The following is an 18,541-nucleotide window of genomic DNA, read 5'->3' as shown; positions in this document are numbered from 1 at the left end:
AGCAACAAAATTTTGTAATTTGGAAAGCCGATTAAGATGCGATAGTTGCTTTGTCAGACCTGAGAAAGCTGAATTCTAAACAAGTAGTTTGGGAAAAGCAAAGAGGCAGTTAGATGTACACCACAGAACCTCCACCGTCATCCCCCATGCCACGTTCAGGAATTGTCAGCAGTAGCTTCGCCCGGAAACTGCCTGTTAGGAGCTCAGTTGTGTCGTCCCCTCACCTTCATAGTTTGAAGCCCTAACCCCAGTACCTCAGAATGTGACTGTATTCAGAGATAGGGCTTTTAAAGCTGTAAAGTAAAATGAGGTCATATGGGTGGGCCCTGGTCCAATATTTCTGGTGTCCTTATAAAAAGGGATTAGGGCACAGCCGCACAGAGGAAAGACCACGTGAAGAAAGGGAGAAGACGGCCATCTGCCAACCTGCTGACAGGACAGAGCTCAGACTTCTAGCCTTCAGAACTGTGAGAAGATAAATTTGTTGCTTAAGCCCCCCAGCCTGTGGTACTTCGTTACGGCGGCCCTAGCAAACTCATACATTGCCCCTCCTCCATCGCCGAAGAGGACAAAGTGTATTTTCTTCAGAGAGGAAAGTATCTGGTCTCTAGGCTGGACCAGTGATTCTCAAATTCCCACCCCCCCCCGCCATTACAATCACCTGGAGGACTTGTTAAAACACACACTGCCGGGACCTGCCCCCAGAATTTCAGATTCATTTGGTCTGGGATGTGGCAGAGAATTTGCACTGCTAACAAGTTCCCCCCGATACTGATGCTTCCGGTCCCGAGAGCACTTTTTGAGTACCACTGGGCTGGGGGAAGATCATGCACAGGGCTAGTAGAAAATGATAAGAGCTCAATAAATATTAGCGATTTGCTCTGAGTTGTTGAGAGCTATGAATGGCACGGCTACACTATTAGAGACCAGAAGGCTCACGGATTCCAAACGAGAAGTGAGGGTTTCCGGAAGACCTGCCAGTTGCGCTAGGGTTTGGCGGATCAGCAGCCTTCCCCCAGGTTGAGAAGGGGCGGGGCGTGTGCTGAGAAAGGAGGGGGGTGGGGGATGGGGGGCAAGGCTGGGAGTCTGCTTCACAAGAGGGAGTAATCTAGTGAATTTACAGGAAAAGCAGTAGTTCAAACTTCGTAGTCATTCTTATTCCTGTTTCACTGGGGATATAAACCCAATACGTACACCACTTTTCTCAAAGCAGGAACGTTTCGACAATTGGAAAGATTGAACGTGAAAAACCACTGGGTTTTCCCCATATGGAGCATTTGGGTTTGAGGGTTAATATTTAATCAGGTCAATCCTTTATCTTTCTCAACGGAGTATTAGCGAAGCTGTGGATAGTGGGGAGAAGAATGATCAAATCTACCAATAAAAAAAAAATCTTTAGAACCCTGGGGAGAGGAGAAAGGATTACTTAAATCCTAATACAGAAGAAAAACAGCTTGTACCCGTGACCTCGTGGCGCAACGGTAGCGCGTCTGACTCCAGATCAGAAGGTTGCGTGTTCAAATCACGTCGGGGTCAATTGTTATCATCTTTTTGGGAGGGAGAGAAGTGAAAAGCAGGGCGACTTGCCTCAGGTATGTATCGTTGACCTTGAGAGCAGTCAAGGTTTCCAAGACCGAGTTGAGACAAAGAGAACAGATTATCTGCTCTTATCAGCTGTTCAATGGGATGCATTTGTGATTCCACTTTTGCCCTTAGCTTGCCATTGGAATTCTAAAACGGGGGAACGAATTGCCCCAATGGGCAGTGCATCTTTTGCAAATTTCTTCAACGGAGAGATTTAATTTAAACACTCTCCTCTTTGGCATCAGGGAATGCAGTCTTCTGGTTTCCCTTTCTTCTCTGATCGCTTCTTCTCCCATCCTTTCTATGAGGATCAAGGCTGCCCCAGGGAGAGAAGCCCAAGGCATCCTGGCCTACACGCAGATCTATAAAAGAGCATGTTACTGTATCTAGCCAGTAACAATTTGGTGAGCCTGCCAGGAGGTTTTGCCTGTGGCTTCGTGGCCCTGGGTCACTGGGATTTGCTGGAAAGCAGTCCAGCAGCTGCCTAGGTGACTTGCACTATGGACTACCCCCAGTAGTTTCCATCTGACTTGGCACTGCTGACCATAGGCTCATTTTCTTATGGTGAGGAAACAGCCTCTAGATTTGTTTGTTTGTTTGTTTTTGTTTCTGGTGAGTCATGGACTCAATCTGCAATAGGGTAAGTCACCTCAGGGACACCTGTGAACTTCCTTCCCCTCCATCCAGGGTCCTTCCATTATGGCAGGGCCCTCTGTGGTCCCTTCCATTCTCAGAGAGGCTGTCTGGGTGCACGTTCAGAGTGGGAAGAATTGCAGGGCTTTCTACCCTAAATCTTGGAACCAGTTCACTGGTGTCTGGTTTTTCTGTGTCTGGATCTGTGTATCTGTCCATCTCTGTGTCTGTTCTTTTAAGAAAAGTGTTAACATGGGAGGTGCTGCATCTAGTCCACCTAAGAGCCCCTTGGGAAAAGTTTTGACTGATTGGTTGACCTGTAGTTATAAGCTAATGTCTAAAAATGAATGATTTTCTTTTGTAACACCAATTGACCACATTATTCTTTATAGACTCTGGAGAGAAAAGGGTCAAACAATGGATCCTTAAGTTGGAAAAACTTTTAGAAAGCTCTCATCATAAACAGCTGTTTTATTGGTACCTATGAAAACACCAAATTAAAAGGAAAATACAATGACTAGTCTTACAAACTTAATCAAACTTGGGGGGGTCTCAGCTTCTTCTCATGGTCTTACAGAAGCTGATAAAAAGATTATGTTAACAAAGAGAAATCAGAAACGGAAGAGTCACAGGACTCGTCCCAACAAGATGAAAATCTTTAGCTATTAAGAAGGAAAATGGGATGAATAGAACAGATATAAATAAAGTTAAAACAAAGGTTTTAATAAAACACAGCCTAAGGTTGGGTGGGCTAAAGGGACCCCCCCCCCCCCCCCCGCCGCCTTTGGCCCCTCTAACGTTAAAGGGCATCAGACAAACCTGTCCTATTAACTCCAGTTTGAAAAAATTTAAAGAGTCAGAAGGCAGAAATCACAGTGAGAAACATGACCAGCAATTGTTTGGGGCAATAGTTAGGTTGCTCAGGTTGATAAGACTATACAGATTAAAGTGTTTAAGCTAACATTATATGAAGAGGTTATGTCAACTTTGCCTGTATGGTTTTTTTGGAAACAGATGTTCCCTCTGGCCAGAAAGGCTTCCCGTACACAGTATTGTAATACCAAACTTGCTAATGAAATTCTAATATAAGTTATAATTAGAGGTATAAAAATTGATAAAATTAAAATAAAATTTTATAAAAGTTAGTATATTTAAATGGAGCAATTTCAGTTTACCGAAACTGGTGTATTTACATACGCAATTGGAAAAAGCCAGTTACAAAGTTAAACAACAAATAGGAAGCCTATTTTAATCATTTGAGGCTTCTAAATGAAATTGGAAATACTTTACTGTCTCTTTAGAAGAAAATAATTAAATAATTAAACATGCCAGCAGCCAAAGCCAAATCTGTTGCTCCTCTCTCTTCTCTTACTGAGTGTCCCCACTTCAATTTCCCCGAAATTCCTGATCTAAAAGTAAAGAGTGGAAATAAGTAAACTTTTGAGATAACTTAGAATTTTAATGGCCGTTCTGGGAAAGCTGTGTTTCAGATGAGTCCACCTTTAAGAGCCACCCTTGGAAGAGAGGATTCACAATTTCTCATAATGGAATGCAGTCTTTGATTAATATGCAAAAGCTACTAAAAGACAAAGTTATTTAACATGATATAAAATGATCTTTGGAAAATGAAAGCCTGGATAAGTTTGCTGGTTTGATTGAAAATAGGCATATCTTTAGAGCTATCAGCATTGGATATGATGAAGACATACAGCCTGGGTTTACTGGTCAAATGAGCTCTTGTTATCTCTGTTACAAAATCTGTCAGCAAAAGAAATAACCGAAAGTAATAGCTGATTTTATTTGCTGTCTCATGAAGATTTTGTAGACCATCTAAATATACTTGTTGAAGACAGGTAAACTAAATAAATGTAAAAGAACATAAGTTTTTGGAGAAACTGTCTAACAATAATTATGTGTTATAGTGTATGCACTTAAAACAATTTAAGATAATGGCTAACTGCCTTAGTGTCACACAAAGTCTTTGAGGGTAATCTAAGCATAATTGCTGAAAAAAATAGTTGAGATAAATAAAAATTTAGATAATTAAAAATAAATAAAAATGAATGTTTTTGAGTACAATAATTATGTTTTATGGTCTGTATACTTAAAAACCAGCTCCCAATTTTTTTTTGATAACTTAGAACTTTAGAGTTCTACTAAATTAAGTTAAATGATAAAATCTATTGAGTATCTGGGAATTTTCTCATAGGATGGAACATTAAAACATTGTTGTTGAACATGTCTAAGTTTATCTACTTTTGGCGTCTTATTACAGAGACACGAACAAGTGTTTGGGTCTTAGTAAACACGCCTTGTGTTTTCTTACCATGAAACAACAGGCTTCTAAAAATTATGAAAACTGTTTAAAATCTTGATATAAAAGACAGTTCACAATTGCTTACCTTTTTGGTTTTTACTAGGGTCTGTAAGGTTTAAAGATTCTAATTAATATATGTAATTAAAGCTGCTAGAAATTAATAAGACAAACATCTTTGTATTCAAGAAAAGTAAAATGTATGTTTTCAGTAAAGAAAGTATAAAGAATAGAAGTATTTTTGTTTGTTGGGTTAAAAAAGATAAATTTATCCCAAAGTACTAGGGGAAAAAAGAAAACATGGGACAAATTCTGAATGTAAAAAATAAGTGACAGAAATTTGTCAAAGTAAAACTTTGAGAAGTTTTGTGCATGGTCAAGTTGGCTGAGGCTAAATAAATGAGTTTCAATATGAAAAGTAAATTGGTGCAAAAATAAGAATTTCGTTTTCTCTCTCAAAGGATAATTTACTTGAACTTGTGGTCTGTTCATGATAAAAAGGTTATAAAAAGTTTTTCTTTATTTTTGAGTAATTTTTGACAAGCTTCCGCCCCCAAAAAAATTTCAAGTACTGAATAAAAGTGTTCTTTTGATCTGGAGGGGGAAAGAGAGTTTCTTTGGGAATTTTCAGAGTGCCCCTGAGACTTCTTGGAGAGATTTGCTCTCTTCCTATAAGGAAGAAAATACTGAATTAATTAGGCTTATATGGCTTGTTAAATTACATGGGAAACATTATCAAATAAGTGATAATAAACTTTCTTGAGTGGTATTATGTGAGTAAATGCTATTGATATAGGTGTTTAAAAATTATATAACATTCCTAAAATTCTGATCTGTCCTGGTTATCAGCCATAATTCTAGTTATTTTAAAGTGTTGTATGTCACAGAAATGCTCAAGTGTCTTTGTAAATTGCCACTTTAAAATGTTTTGTTATTTGTAGACAGTTGCTGTTTTACTTTGATGTCTTTGCAAAATATGTTTCATCTTCAGAAAAATTTATGAAAAGGACTCTGGCACTTACTCTAGAGTACAGGTTTCTAATAAATTTTCAGATTATAAAACTGAGCTGGATAAGAAATTACATAACTGTAACTAAAAAACTGATGGCTTTCTGGAAACTGCCAACAGATCAAGAGCTGGTTACATAAAATTAAATAAATTAATAGAGATGATTATAACTTTATGACTTTCGTTTAAAATATTGTTTATTTGTTGATGTTTTGTTTTTTGTCAGATTTAAGGAAAACGTTTTCTCTTTTCTCTCGTGCTATGACTTATAGCAATTTGTAAGCAAAATTGAGGCATTTATCTTTTTCTTCCTATCTAATCCCTCCAGAATTTGGAAACTTAGTGAGTGAGTATTATTTTTGTGTCTCTATAATTATTTGTTCAATAAGTTCAATAAGAAGTGTGCTCCTTCTAACAGGACACGATTGGAAACGCTGCTTATATTACCAAGGCTTTGACTGGAATTTCATATTTGAGAAAAACATACAGACTCAAATATGACAAAATAGCTTTTGAGGAATAAAGGTTGACTTTCTGGAATAAAGCTGCTTAGAAATCTTGGCCTGCTACCTTGCTTACAGAGTTCCCAGTAACCTGGTAAGATTGAGTAAAGGGGTGTCACTCCCTCTGGCAAGTGCAAAGAACCCCAGGATATTTTGGGGGCCTCAGAAGAGAGGAATCCACCCACATCTGTAGGTATTACAGGCAGAACCTGATGACAAGTTCTTGGTCTGGCTTTCCTGGCCTTGAGAGGCCTTTAAAGTTCAGTCTGATGTTCCTTATAAAAAGTTCCAGCAAAGCAGATTTAAAAGAGCTTCTATGATCAATTGCTATTGTTGCTGTACTTATGTAAATAATTAGGCCAAATTTGTTGAAATTAGACTTATTTTGCAAACGAGTTAGTCTTAATTTGACTGTGCCTGGTAAAATTGAGGATGATTTTAGAAAGAAACATTATGTTTTAATAGAAACTATAATGCACATTTATAAATATTGGATTTGGGTTCTTTCAATTGTCTTTGAGGTTGTTGTTTTATATCCGTTAACTGAACTGGATCCTGAATTCTTCTAGTCTCCTGAAATATCTGGAAACAAATCTCCAAACTAACATTTTCCATCATTTTCATTTGAAGTCATTGAAAACAAAATCTTCCCTTTTTCCTGAAGTCTTGCAAACTGAAGCTGGAGGACTTGATATAAACTTAAAAAGATTCATGCCTACTGCTATGTAAGCCACTCAGAAAGATACCTGAGTGCCTGATGACATCATTAGAGACATTTCAAACTGCAAATGATTCTTTGACTCTGACTTCTAGGAATCTTGATTGATTGCTCCCTAGGCTCAGGAGCTGGCTTATAATTTGCTCCAAGCATTAACATTGTTTTTTTTTCTTTTTGTTTCTCTAGAAATGCTTCTTATTAAATATCTGGTTATTTACTTATATGATACAGGCCTAGCTTAGGGAGCCCACATGAATCTCTACCTTATTAAAAGACTGGTTCAATGAGATGGAACAACTTACTCCCCAACTCAGCAAGAAATAGCTAGATCGGTTATTGCTCCAAATCCCTCAAGACTGAGGAATGAACATAAAATAGGGGGGAATTGATACTGGCCTGATATGGATTCCCCTACATTAAACCCAGATTATATGGGGTTAAAACCAAAGCACTCATCTCCTTTCCCTGCTTACTCCCTGGCTTCCTGGCACCAGAATCCACTATCCACCATGGAGACAAATGACCAAGGACACACACTTTCAGATTTCCTCACAAGGCCAAATGCAGGCTAGTAAGAAAGTGCTGACCAGCAAGGTCACAGACTCACCTCTTCCCTACAAGTACCACATTCCTGACAAATCTTTAAAACCCCTGACCTCCCATCTTTTGGGGAGATGAGATGAGACAAATTTGAGGGCTCACTCTCATCTCCTAGTTGATGTCACTCAAAATAAAAACCCCTTCCTTACCATAACTAGTGTTCCAGTTTTTGTTTGGCCCCTCTTGCATGGTGGGTAAAGAACATGTGTATGTAGCCAGTAGCAAAGAGAGGACAGGTTGTACACTATTAACTTTACCATGGCTTTGCTAAACGCTTTTTCAGAGATAGCAAAGTTGTAGCATACTGGCTGGAAAACTCAGAGAAAAATGACTCGAAATCATTCCTTATCATAAATGCCCTTCTTTCTTCATTTCCCATAAAACGAACCTATGCAACTGTAAGGGAGAAGGAAATAGTCTCCTATCCTTCTAGGTTCTTCTGGCTGGTCAAAGAATTAAATTTACATGAGACAGAATAATAGGAGAAAGCTAAACAAGTTTAACAATATACATACATAAATAAAACCCAGGAAACTTAGTAACTCACCAAAATTACTGAAGCCACCACCTTAGATACCATCTTCACCTAAAGACAAAGGAGGATGTTAGGGAATAGTAAGGCAGGTAAGGGAGGTTATCAGGCAAAGCTCAGTAATGACAGTATGTTTCTTATGCTGATTTAAGGCATTGCCTTCTCCATTGGTAAGAGTTTCTAGAGTTTTAGTCGTCTTCCTCTTCCTGGTACTGAGAGAGAGAGACAGCCTTACAAGTGGAGATTTTCCTTACAAACTTAAATGTCTCTTACACAAGGGTAACTTCTGCTTGGTTTTCAGAACTTCCCTTGTGTCTACTGTTTCTTAAAAATAATCAGCCTAAAAGAATACTTATGCCAAAAAAGGCATATTTTGGGGTGGCAAATTCTGTTGCCCTTCATCTAGTGCTAAACATATAGTAGGAAATGCTTAAATATCTGTTCATTGGAATAAGAATAGAATAAAAGAAAGCAGGATGGCTTAATGCATGTTACATTGTTTCTTATAACTTATGATTTCTCTTTATTGTGAAAGATAAAGTGAATAGTTAACTGTAATTGTTGGGCTTTTGCAATGTGACACAGAATAACATGTAGGAATCATCTTTCAAAAATACCCTTGGGCACTTCATTAGGCTTTATCATAATCTGAATGAAATATCCCTTAAGACCACCTACTTTCTTTTCCCAATAGTGTTAAAGAGAAATTGCACTGGACACTTGTTAAAAACGGTAAGACAGAGCTACTATAGTAGGGGAGAGAGAATTCAATACACAACTGAGCTCAACTCCAAATAATAGCAAGGACAGGTGGGGATTTACAGCAAGTAGGAAGAGTAAGGGGGTCAATGCGTGGACAATTACAAAAAGGAGCTTGATTAGATAGCAAGGGTGGAGGGATTCTCAATAAACTGGCTTAGCAGGATTCTTGCTAAAACCGAACTCAACAGGCCAAAGTCAAGGCCTAGCCCAGAAGAGGCAAAGCCACGTACCTGAGGGTTACTGTAGGTATTAAATCAATTTGCTGTTTTCCTGTTTAACTTGAGGGGTTACTGAGGGGATCTCAAGGATTTGTGAGCTTGTTTTCCAGAGGATTTCTGAACTTGCTTTGCAGAAGAAAGAGAATGCCTTTGGGAGGTTATGATCACCAGATGGCTGGCCCTCAGCAGGCATTGAGGCTCAGAAGTCAGATTGTTCAGGAGTTTATCAAGAGTAACCCCTTTGTTTCCCCGAAGATCCTCCTGCCAAGCCCCTCAGCTCTATAACCCACCCCTGATTTCTGTTCTTGGGGAGGCAGATTTGAGTGAACTCAGGCTCCTGCCTACTTGTTTTGGCCAATTCAAATAAATCACTCTCCATCTTCAAGCACTGATGCCTCAGTGTTTGGCTTGCTGCCCATCAGGCACACAGACTTGAGATTAAGAGGTTTGGCATCAGAGGGCTCAGAGGAGCCTGACTAAAGTTTGGTCAAAGAAGAAGTCCTTGTAAATGGTATGTTACTGGGTCCCCTTCTTATTACTAAGTCACCCTTTAGAGAACCTCATGACCAGGATCAAGATGACCTTAACTGTGGCTATGAATATTCCTGTTGATAAGAAATTTCACATGTTGAGGTGTATGGGGTAGCTATTCTGGTTTAACCCTGATTTGGCCTGCACTAAAGAAGCCTTGTAACCTGTCAAACATGTATTGTACATCTGCTTTAACCATTAAGATAAGGATGCATTAAATATTATCTCAAAGTAATGGAAAGTACTCTTTGAAGATCAGAATCTCCTCCTACAACGCCAGTATCAGTACTCCTGAATATAATTTTTGTATTTTTATACTGTGTGCTTGGTGTATGTTCTTTTTTGTTCAAAAAAGGTATAAAACTGTATTGAAAACCATGCTTCTCCAGAATGCTTTCTTCCCTTGTGGAGACTGCCTTCCCAGGCTATAGTCCTCTGCTTGACTCAAGTAAAACTCATCTTTTCTCTCTCTTATCTAAAGAATGGTTATTGGTTATTTACACTGAGATGGTCTCTACATGTTAATAAATTATATTCTGATTTATAACATCAGGCTCCTGTGAGTCCTACTAGTGAGAATCAGTCCCTAGGGCTTAATTCCTTTCAGGTAATATCACTGAGTTTCCTCTACCAGTAAAGCTGAGGTCCAAACCCTATAACAGGTGACCACAACAAGGCAGTAAGCATGACTTCCATAAATGTCATTTTTCTTCTTATTATTATTATGGGGATTTTCCAATTTTAGATTTTCTATGTGTATACTCTTCTCTTTTCACTAGATTTATCTTTGAGGCAAGAATCTGGGTCTCATCCCCCATCCCCGGAATACCTTCTAGTCAGACTATCTGACGTCCTGATATATTATAACCATATTTATTGACTCCGACATTTGGTAAGGAAGTGTTATATTCTCTTCTGTTTCACTGTAGAAGCCAACATGTCATTTCCATGAAATGTCAACCCATACTTTCTTTAAAAGATTCAGAATACTAGGAAGTTGGCTTTAATTCCCAATAACAGGGGATTCTTGCCCAGGAAGATAAAAGTTGCAAATAACTTTGTTTATTTCAAGAATTTTATTGTTTATTCCAGGAATTTCTTGAAAGATTCATCAGCTTCTCAGTAGAAGGCATCAAATGGCAGTTTACTAGTTTATATAGAGGACTTTTTCAGCCCCTGTAGTGGTTTCAAAACATGTCCACAAATAGGCTCCATTTAAGAGACGGAGATGAATTTTCCTCTCTTTTGTCCAGTTGGCTGGACATAGTGACTTGCTTTGAGTGAATAGAATGATGTGGAAGTTGGCAGTGTCATACTAAGTCTTAAGAGGCTGCAGCTCCTCCTAGCTTTCTCTCTTGGATCACTTGATCTGAAGGAAGCCAGCTGCCTTGTCAGGAGGACAGTCCCCTGTAGAGAGGCCCACGTGGTGAAAAACAAGTTTCTATCCAACAGCTAAGAAAGTGAGTTTAGAGTAGAATTCTTCTGCAGCTGCAAAATGGCTGGCAGTGGTGAGAAGCACAGCGGTGTGAAAACACGGTTGATGGTGAAGAAGAGTAAATCCTGTGAAGCTGATATCTCCAATGACTTCAAAAAGAGTAGGAAACCATTATAAGCTTTCTCTGCTTGAAGATTTCTATTGCTTCTCAAAGTTCTGTGAAGAACTTGACCCTGAGAAAACAGTTGATCCACTTTCCCAAAGCCTTGGACTTCGATTAATGGGTCCTTCTGATGATATCCTTGCTGGAAAACATAAAATGAAGAAAAAAATAGCAAGTTTGAATTTTAGCCTTAACTGGAGATATCACTAGGATACTCCTGAATTCCAGACCATTATTATTAGAGATAATAAAATTCATCACCACATAGCATATTTCAGGGATTTTTCTAATGAACTTCCTGGATATGTTGGTATAAATAAAGCAAAGAAAAAAGGTATAATTATTGAAAATGGAGATAATGTGTTTGCTTCAGTTAAATTATTTTTGATGAAGAAACTTAAAGAAATAACAGATAAAAAGAAAACTAGTCTCTTGAAAAACACAGACGAAAAACTCACAGAAGCAGCTAGAGAACTGGGATGCTCACTGGAACCGAGAACCATGAAGATGAAACAGAGAGATAAGAAAGTTGTGACGAAGACCTTTCGTGGTGCAGGCTTGATTATCCCAGTAGATAAAAATGATGTTGGGTACAGAGAGCTCCCTGAAACAGATGCCAACCTCAAGAGAATTTGCAAGACAACTGTTGAGGCAGCAAGTGATGAGGAGAGACTAACAGCTTTTGCTCCCATTCAGGAGGTGATGATTTTTGTGCATTTTGCTAATGATGAATGTGATTATGGCATGGGGCTTGAGGTGGGAATGGACCTCTTTTGCTATAGTTCGCACTATTTTCGTAAAGTTGCTGGCCAGGTTTTACCTCTTGTATGTAATGTGTTGAAGAGGAATTTCTTGCAGAAATTATTCAAGATCATCTGGCAAACAGAAGGAAAGAGAACGTGGACCAACCTGTAGCATAAGTGAGAGCTGGCTTTGTTTGATGTACGCTATTTCAAAGCATTGATATTAAACTTATAATTTTTGTTTTGTTTTTAAGGAATACAGAAAAATAAATAGATGGAAACATTTACTGAAAAAAAAAAAGAGGCAATTCTCCAGCACCAAGTGAGCAAATGACTGCAGCTCCGGTCAACGTCTCATTTGCAAACCTCATAAGTGATCCGCACCCAGCTAAGCCATTCCTGAATTCCAGACTCACAGAAACTGTGAGACAGTAAATGTTTGTTGTTTTAAGCCACTAAGTTTTAGGGCAATTTGTTACACAGCAATAGATAGTGAATACAACATTTTATGTCAAAATCATCTCCTAGTTGTGTCTACCAATCTTAAATTATATCATGATCCTCATCTAATCCTAACCAAGCCCCCACTTTGAAAGATTCAACCAAAATCCAGATTACAAAAATTTCAATAAATAGCTCATCTTTGCCCTGTCTCTTCTGAGACACAATTAAGACTCCTGAGATAGTCCAATAAACTCAGCTTTGTTCTTTCAATGAGGTTTTCTGTGATATTTTGAGGAGGCAGCATGTGACAAATGGTAAATAAAATCTGAGGGAGTAGAGTGCAAATTATAGAGATTATTTTTATATCACACAAAAAGAACAGATTTTGGACTTTTGTTCTAGAATAGCCTATTCTTTGCAATCAATTCAGTACAACTAACATGAGTACCAACTATGTGCATTGTACTGAAGGTTTCTGTTTATAATAGAAATAAGGTAAAATTTCTGACTTTCGGTGGTTCGTTAAAAAGTTACAGGAAGTAAAAATCAGTAGCTAATATTTATCTGGTGGTTTTATACTATTTTTCAAGTGGCTTTAACAGGCATCATTTTAATTAATCTTTACAGGCCCTGGAGTAGGTGAACTACTCTAGGCTCTATTTACATATGAGTAAACAAGAACTAATAAATTACGTAGCTTGACCAAGTTTATTTATATCTTTCATATTGTCCATCTCTGTATTCTTCTGTTGCTAGGATTTGGAGAAAACTAATTTCTGGCCCAAATTCTTCCTTTAAGAGCAACATTAATAGCCTCTTAATTTGCTATTGTACCTTCCTGCCATTCCTCCCCTTCAACGCATGCTAATCATAGCTGCCAAATAAATACCGCAATCGCTCTACTCTGAAGAAGTGAAAAGATAAAGAGACTAGAGATAGAGACGTGTGAAAAACCTCTTGGTTTTCACATGCTTTATAATTCAACCTATCAGAGTCCATTACCTCCCTGAAACCGAAATCATGACTCATTTTAATAGAGATAATTTTCATTGATCGTCAACGGTTTTCTCTGTTAACTTTTTCTCCAAACCAACTGAAAAGTTCTCAAAAACAGGGTACATAACTCTTACGTTATGTTATGTCAAAGCCCCCTTTGGCTTTTGGTTTCAAAGAGCCACAGCGACTATAGCAAATGGTGGTCATCCTCTCCAGGGGCAAGTAATGGGGATGTATGTAAGGAGAAGAATTCGGTAGAATTCTTACTTTCAGCATTTTCTATATTGTTACCGCTTCCGATGATAATACCCTCCGTGCCAAACTTGGATCTCCATAACAGAATGAAAATAGAAGGTCTTTTTTTTTCCAAAATGAGGCAACTTGGTGTTTGAAACTTGAATTGAACGCTTTGCTCTAATAATTAACCGAATTGGTTTGCATCCTAAACGAGAGATTTTCAGAATTTGTTTTCATTAAACGTTTAAAATCAGGCAGGGATGAAGAAAGATATTTTTATATGCTGGGTATGTACAGGTGCTTTTCAATGCAAAAGGCTCCATGGGTCACGTATCAGCAGTTTCAGTTTCCTTCTAGTTCACAGGTGTTTTCCGAATATTTGAGTATAGTCTTCAATTGGATTTAGGAAAATCCTAACTCTCACTCTTTTACTGTGGAGACAATGTAACTACAGCTATATCAGGACAAATAAGGGACTTCATCCTTGTCAGGCATTGGTGGTTCAGTGGTAGAATTCTCGCCTGCCACGCGGGAGGCCCGGGTTCGATTCCCGGCCAATGCAAGCTTTATAGAGCTTTCTTCTTTCTTTTTCCCCGGGATGGGGAAGATATTTTCACTAAAAAATCACAAACAATTTTTCATTTTAAAGTAACTTTGCTTCTGGGATCCGGTATGGCTGAGAAAGGCCAATCTTCTCTTTCAATTTCACCTTTATAAATTATTCCAATTAGCATGCTTTTGGTTGTCGAGTAACCTAAACGTCATCCTGTCCGAGCTCGAGGGAACTCCGACCTCAACGCATAGGAGTTTATCGGAGGTTAGTTCTAAGCTGCTGGTATCTGGAGGTAGAGTGCAGCCAAGTACGGATATCAATGTACTCTTCCCATTCTTTGAGGCAGCATCAAAAAGATACATATCCATAAACTTCTTAGAACTAAGAAAATGCCAACTCTGAATTCTGAATTAAAAGAAGTTGTCCTTTGTGTGAGCAGAGTGGCGCAGCGGAAGCGTGCTGGGCCCATAACCCAGAGGTCGATGGATCGAAACCATCCTCTGCTATCCGAGTAGTTTTGATTCACAGTCTTATTTCAGCGAAAGTGATTGAAAAAAAGATTGCTACTATCAGAGAGGGTCTGTGAACCAGTTCTGGCTGTGTAAGAATCTCCAGAGTAGTTTATTAGAAGTACCTCTTCTCCGTCTTTAACAGCGGTAAATTTTACTTCTTAGTCTGGCGAGTCTGTCGTGATTCATTCTCTCAGATTTGGGGACCACTACAACCTCTTAGAGATGGGTATGTGACCTTCGTAAAGACTTTTGGTATCCCCTACGACAGTCAAGTATTACAATTTGTGATAACTTCTGTAACCAACATCGATCTTAAAAATCTTGATCTTTTTACCATCATGGGAAGAACTCCAGAACAGTTGTCAAAAGAACAGAAAGACTAATTTGTAACAGGAAAGGTATTATTCCTCATGGGAATATATCTGAAGCATCAAGGCAGTTGTGTAGTCGTGGCCGAGTGGTTAAGGCGATGGACTTGAAATCCATTGGGGTCTCCCCGCGCAGGTTCGAATCCTGCCGACTACGAAGTAGCGTTTTCTTTCCAGGTGTAATACCTACTGGACCAACTGCGGAAATCATAAAACACTAACCTTCTCCACAAAATTGGAAGCAAGTAGTTCTGATCCCTTAGTGTGACATTAAGTAGAGAAGATCTTTGAAAATGATTTTGGGAAAATACTAAGAATTTCCCAGATCACCATAACGATGCTGAAAAAATGCTAAGGCTTTAATTCCTTTTGAATTCCTATCGTCCGAAATCCAGTTCAGGTCTGACTTCCCAAACCTTGCCTGCCTCTAACATCTTCTGCTAGATGTTCTTTCAGGAATTCGGATACATCCAGTGCATCAATATTCTACTCGTGGGCGTATTTGATGTTTTGGAATCAATATCTCAAATAGAAATTTCCAATCTTTCCTCCTTCTGGAGCCTTCTTACCATTCCTCTTTAGAGGGTAGAACTGTAGCAAGGAAGTATCAGAGAATTTTCAAAACTATTTTTAGATGTTGGCCAAATCATATTTTTTTTAAAAAACTGTTTTGCTGGCTAAAACTTTTTAATAAACTTCTTTTGCATACACATATACGTATTGTATATGCAACGTAAACAAGAATAAATATAACAAAAAATCTGCTTTTATTATACTTACAATCGGTCCTTTAGGAAATGTGGATAAGCAAAAAGAAGTAAAAATACTTTAAAAAGTGAAAGTTTTTTCTTAATCCCCGAAATTACCAATTTATATTCAACTTTTTTCTTCTTGCATTTTCTATATTCACTCATTTTTAAGAGATTTTGAAGTGTGACACTTTTCTTTATAAACTCATACGTAGACAAACGTTCATGGCCCGGGTTGGGAATTCAGTAAACGCACAATTTTGATTGCGTAAGGAACGCCGGTACTCAAACGCTCCGTGGCCCCTAGGAAAAATTCTAAGCAAATGTGAGCTCCGTTCGCCTTTTCGCCTGGCGGAGAAATTTTATCTCAGAGTCAAGGAACACACGCCTTATTTGCGGGTCCAAGACAGAAATCATTCCAACGAAGCCCACATGACACATTGCAAATCAGTTTCCAAAAGCTTGTCAGATAACAAACATACTGTCGGCCCCATGGTGTAATGGTTAGCACTCTGGACTTTGAATCCAGCGATCCGAGTTCAAATCTCGGTGGGACCTGCTAGTATTTTAGCGTCAACTCTCTTCTCTTAAATCATCCTTGTACTCCTAGGAGGCTAGAGACTCCTGAGCACTTTCTCACCTGAGCACCCTATCCCAGTCAGCAATGAGACATTGTCTTGTCTTGCAGAACAGCAAACCATACGCCTTCTTCTGAAATTCCTCTATTGTCCTCTCCTGCCCCTTCTCCTTCGTTGGACCACGGAGTCCTCCCAGATCTTCATAAATTAGATTATCTCCTGGATGCTTAAGTATTCTTGTTTAACATCCTGGACCTCAGTTCTGGGTTCGAGTTCCATCAGTTTGTAACTCGAACTGCGTCTTGAGAAGTTCGCAGTGCTTGCGAGCCTCGGTCGTGATGTTTGTCTTGGAGACTTTACTGTTTGAGCAGATTTTCTATCAATATTTTTAAAATTAAAATTAAAGTCCACAAAATACTGAGCAGAATGACAAACTGTGCAATGAATATTCATAAATATTCCAGCAACCACACGTGCCGGCCCCATGGTGTAATGGTTAGCACTCTGGACTTTGAATCCAGCGATCCGAGTTCAAATCTCGGTGGGACCTCTTCAATTTTGGTGACATGTTTCCCGCGCCTATTGTATGTTGGTCTATAGATATAACCTTCCCACTGGGGCTTTCTTCTCCAGAGGAAAATTGTGTAATTACTTAATCTCTTCTAGGCCTTCTGAAAAGTATCCTATTTATAACACCTTTGTGTCCTTGTAGGACATACAGTCTTTCTCTTGACATCTACTCTTGCCTGGGTTCCCCAAATCAGAGAGATCCTCTTGTTATTTGTGTGCTCAGTCGGTCTTAAAGATTAATTTGTCAGAGGCCCCTCCTGCAAATCTTTTCTTCTCTAATGCCCCCTCAAAATGTATTGGCCTGATGCAAGAATATATGTGAGAACTTCAGTAGAAAGTTCCTCATGTAAGGACCCCATGGTTAGCACCCTGTACTCTGAATACAGCAAATCGAATTAAAAACTCTAGGACTCAGCAACATCTCGGTGATTTTTCCTCTGTGGTTCTCCTAAATCATTAGCTCACCTTAGGGTGTACACATCTATCTGGCTGCAAGCACTGCCAATTACTTCCAAATCAACAATCAAATCAACATAGAGCCACTGGCAAAGAGAAAATTGTCTTTGACTACCTGCCTGTGGAATTTGAGCCCTACTCCCCCTTACATTTGACGTGCCTTTTTGCCTAGAGTTCCTCAGATCCTGGTAAGTTAGAATCTTGGCCCCAGTGATCAACAGTTTAGGTTTTACAGTCCCCAACTCAGGTCCTTCCTTTCCTAGAGCCTGCTTAAAGTGTTCCATGGGCTTCTAAACAGGAGCACTGTCCTGAAAAAGTTCCTACTGCACAGTAGTGCAGTTGTCACATACAGCTTAGAGGCTCCATTGTCTGTTCTCATTAGAGGCTCCACTCAAACTCCTTAAGCTAATGTGTTGCCTACACTAATTGGAAGATAAACTAATCTGTTAGGAGAACACATCAGTCTTTCAGTAGAGACCTAACTTCGAGGGCCTCATGAAGTAATGGTTAGTACCTGGACTTCAAATCTCGGTGGACCTGTCTCAGTTTTGGGGAGCTTGCCCTGGTGTTTTCCCAAACCAGGAGTACAACCTTGTGTGTGTAGACACTCCCTGAGACTTGCACTTCCTCTCCCCCATCCACATCCAGCTCCTTGCTTTTTCCTCTGACTACTGAAAATTGCCCTCTCCCCATCAACCTCATGTCTTTTTGCTTTGCCTGGTGCCTGAAGTCAGGTAGATCCCCATAAGTTAATTACGTGCTCAGGTGATTAAGAGCTCATACGTCAGAGGCACCATCTATGACTCTTCTCTGGAGCTCACGCAAATTCTCTGTAGGCTAACACTGAACACACACCTGAAAATGTCCAGACTGTAGGGTGAGAGCCAAGCCATCATAGTTATCAGAGAGCTTCCGTTGTCTCCATACAGGACGCTCTCTCTTAATCTTCCTAGACTGAATCTATAGCCAAACATTTTAAAGATCAACTGACCAGATGCAATAGTATACAAGTCTTCCTTTAAGGTTTGTTGTACAAAGGTCCCGATGTGATGGTTAACATTCTGGACTCTGAATGCAGCAATCCCAGCTGTCAGTAGAGCCCTAAATTCCTTCTGTTGACTCTCTCTGTAGTTTGAAAACATATCCTCCAGTGCTCTCAGTGAAAGCAAAAGAACTCCCCCATGAACTCCTCTGGCCCCCGGCATCCAGGAGCTGGCGTGACTCTATACATAAGCCTGAGTGTGGTCAGGAACCGGCCTGGCACTCACTGCTAGGCCATGGGATTCTTTCGATGCATGTAAACAATCTCACAGAACAGGAGCATCAGACAAGG

At 39.3% G+C, this 18,541-nt stretch overlaps 6 non-coding genes and 1 pseudogene across 6 annotated transcripts; all 7 read left to right on the top strand.

The window, feature by feature from the left end:
• Positions 1-1,464: 1,464 nt before the first annotated feature.
• TRNAW-CCA (transfer RNA tryptophan (anticodon CCA)) lies at positions 1,465-1,536 on the top strand. The gene has a single exon. It is a non-coding gene; the product is annotated as a tRNA-Trp (tRNA).
• Positions 1,537-10,899: 9,363 nt separating this feature from the next.
• Positions 10,900-11,922, top strand: LOC103541128 (histone PARylation factor 1 pseudogene; annotated as a pseudogene).
• Positions 11,923-13,913: 1,991 nt separating this feature from the next.
• TRNAG-GCC (transfer RNA glycine (anticodon GCC)) lies at positions 13,914-13,984 on the top strand. The gene has a single exon. It is a non-coding gene; the product is annotated as a tRNA-Gly (tRNA).
• A 425-nt stretch (positions 13,985-14,409) lies between these two features.
• TRNAM-CAU (transfer RNA methionine (anticodon CAU)) lies at positions 14,410-14,481 on the top strand. Its single transcript has one exon. It is a non-coding gene; the product is annotated as a tRNA-Met (tRNA).
• A 449-nt stretch (positions 14,482-14,930) lies between these two features.
• Positions 14,931-15,012, top strand: TRNAS-UGA (transfer RNA serine (anticodon UGA)). Its single transcript has one exon. It is a non-coding gene; the product is annotated as a tRNA-Ser (tRNA).
• Positions 15,013-16,090: 1,078 nt separating this feature from the next.
• TRNAQ-UUG (transfer RNA glutamine (anticodon UUG)) lies at positions 16,091-16,162 on the top strand. The gene has a single exon. It is a non-coding gene; the product is annotated as a tRNA-Gln (tRNA).
• A 498-nt stretch (positions 16,163-16,660) lies between these two features.
• TRNAQ-UUG (transfer RNA glutamine (anticodon UUG)) lies at positions 16,661-16,732 on the top strand. Its single transcript has one exon. It is a non-coding gene; the product is annotated as a tRNA-Gln (tRNA).
• Positions 16,733-18,541: the final 1,809 nt, after the last annotated feature.

Source organism: Equus przewalskii, chromosome 19, assembly GCF_037783145.1.
Source record: "Equus przewalskii isolate Varuska chromosome 19, EquPr2, whole genome shotgun sequence".
NCBI classification, from domain to species: Eukaryota; Metazoa; Chordata; class Mammalia; order Perissodactyla; family Equidae; genus Equus; species Equus przewalskii.
Note: the sequence above shows the minus strand (reverse complement) of the source record. Positions and strands in the feature narration are given on the sequence as shown.